The sequence below is a fragment of the Myotis brandtii genome, unplaced genomic scaffold, assembly GCF_000412655.1.
Source record: "Myotis brandtii unplaced genomic scaffold, ASM41265v1 scaffold220, whole genome shotgun sequence".
Classification (NCBI taxonomy): domain Eukaryota; kingdom Metazoa; phylum Chordata; class Mammalia; order Chiroptera; family Vespertilionidae; genus Myotis; species Myotis brandtii.
The window spans coordinates 2,056,193-2,059,122 of record NW_005358250.1 but is presented as its reverse complement, the minus strand read 5'-3'; positions in this window follow the sequence as shown (position 1 = coordinate 2,059,122).

Genomic DNA, 2,930 nt, shown 5'->3' with positions numbered 1-2,930 from the left:
TGTGCTTTTCTCTTTCCTTCTAGTTGTAGAATTTCCACTCAGCCAGCCTTCCTGTAGTTCTGGATGATGTCCGTTTTGTCTTTTCGTTGTATTTTTGAAGTTGTTGTCGGAGGCAGCAATTTCCGGTGTTTACCTATGCCGCCATCTTGGTTTCTCCTGGGGGATATATATTTTAAAGGGAACTGGCAATATTTGCATGGGGGAAGTAAAAAGAGAGAAGTTAGGAAGACTTTGAAGTTTTCTTTTCAACCTTCGCCATGTCAAATGATGGAATTGCCATTAACTGAGTTGAGGAAGGCTGTGAGAGGAGCACGTTTATAGGGGATCAGAAATTTGCTTTCAGATACTGTTAATTTGAATATTCCTATTAGATATTCACATGAATATAGGTATCAAGAAGGCAATGGGTTAGATGAATTAAGAGATTTAGGATGGAGATATATTTCAGATTTATCAGTATATACTAATAATAAAGCCTAGGTTGTTCCCAAATTGAGATCCTGCTAACTCCCGTCATATTGCATACTGCCTATAACATTCGTAATAATGTAATAATATCATTTTTCTCATCCATTTGAGCCTGAGTCCTGTTCATGGCTTTATGTGGTGTGTGTGTGTGTGTGTGTGTGTGTGGGGGGTGTGTTCTTCAAAATAAACTTTCTGCTATGTACAATTCCTTTCACAAGCTCCTTGGAATTTTATCAGAGCTAGTTAGTTAAAAAAACAACAACAACAACACACCAACAAATATTTATAGAATCCCTAAGTGCCTGGAGCAATGTTAGGTCAATTTGGATAGAATGCTCCCTGAGCATGGAGGTGGATATCTTGGTTTGATTGTTTAGCTTTGAGATGCCTTTGGTCCCTGCATGTGTGCATCACACATGGTGTTTTCTCATTGAGACTTCAAGGAATTTGACCTCTTCTTTCTCAGAAGGAAAACCATGCATAGCCAAGGCTGGAGAGATCCCAGCTCTACAGAGTAACTGAGTTTATTCTCCTGGGCTTCTCCAGAAATCTCAGGACCAACTGAATCCTTTTCTTCCTCTTCCTCTTCCTCTACGCAATGGGATTATTGTTCCCCTGATCAGAGCAGATGCACACCTCCACACGCCCATGTACTTCCTCCTCAGCATCCTGTCTCTACTGGATCTCAGCTATGCCCACCACCACACTGCCCCAGATGTTGGTCCATTCTGTAAGCAAGAATAAAACCATCCCCTGTGTTGGGTGTGTGGTCCCGATGATGTTTTCCTGACCTTGGGCATCACAAAGACCTGGATTTTTGCAGTCATGGCCTATGATAGATATGTTGCTATATGGCAGTGGTTCTCAACCTTCCTAATGCCGCAACCCTTTAATACAGTTCCTCATGTTGTGGTGACCCCCAACCACATAAAATTATTTTCGTTGCTACTTCATAACTGTAATGTTGCTACTGTTATGAATCGTAATGTAAATATCTGATATGCAGGATGTATTTAGGCGACCCCTGTGAAAGGGTTGTTTGACCCCCAAAGGGGTCGCGACCCACAGGTTGAGAACTGTTGCTATATGGTATCCACTCCACTATGGGGCCAAGAAGAACCATCCTCTGTGTGTTCTTCTGGCAGTCAGCTCTGCCCTTTGTGGTCTCACCTGTGCCCTTTTCCACACAGTCTTTGCAATGAATCTGCCACCACTGTAGTCCCAATATCAAAGTGGGAAATATTTCAGGTAATTATGAAAAACCCACCCAAGAGTGTTTCCTCTGGGAAAAATATTGGATTTTGGTAGAGAGGTGGAGGGAACATGGAATCAAGTAAAGAGATCTGGGATATGCCTTCATTTTAGGAAACAGGATTTCAGACACAAATTCCTAAGGAGATGAAGCTCAGTCAATAGTGCCCTCTTGTGGACATTCTGAGAACAGCTCCCTAGTAAGAAAGAAGTTGCAATAATGCCCTCTTGTGGACGTTCTGAGAACAGCACCCTCTTATTGAATTCAGCAATTCTGAAAAGAAAACGCTATTGAGAGACCTAGAGGGCAATCGCCCTGCAGGGAGATTATGCAATAGTGCCCTATTGTGGCTATTCGGAGAACAGCATTCTAGTAAAGGAGTGGATGCAATAATGCCCTCTTGTGGACATTCTGAGAATAGCACCCTAGTAAGGGATTAGTCTCAAGAGTGCCTATTGTGGGCATACTGAGAACAGCTCTTATGGGCATTCTGAGAACAGCAAACTAGTAAGGGATTAGTTGCAATAATGCCCTCTTATGGACACTTTTTTTCTATACAAGTTGTTTGGTTGATCACCTCCCACTCACCCACCCTCCCCTGACTTCCCTCTGAGATTTGACAGTCTGTTACAGGCTTCCATGTCTCTGGATCCACTCTGTTCATCAGTGTGTGTTGTTCATTAGATTCCACATATGAGTGAGATCATATGATACTTTCCTTTCTCTGACTGGCTTATTTCACTTAGCATGATACTCTCCAGGTCCCTCCATGCTGTCTCAAAGGATAAGAGATCCTTCTTTTTTACTGCTGCATAGTATTCCATGGTGTAAATGTACCACAGCTTTTTTATCCATTCATCAACTAATGGACACTTGGGCTGTTCCCAGATCTTAGCTATTGTAAGTTGTGCTGCTATGAACGTAGAGGTGTATACATTCTTTCTGATTGGTGTTTCAAGTTTCTTAGGTTATATTCCCAGAAGTGGGATTACTGGGTCAAATGGCAGTTCCATATTTAATTTTTTGAGGAAACTCCATGCTGTTTTCCATAATGGTGGCACCAGTCTACATTCCCACTAGCAGTGTACTAGGGTTCCTTTTTCTCCACATCCTTGCCAGAACTTGTCATTTGTTGATTTGTTCATGGTAGCCATTCTGACAGGTGTGAGATGGTATCTCATTGTTGTTTTAATTTGCATCTCTCTGATGA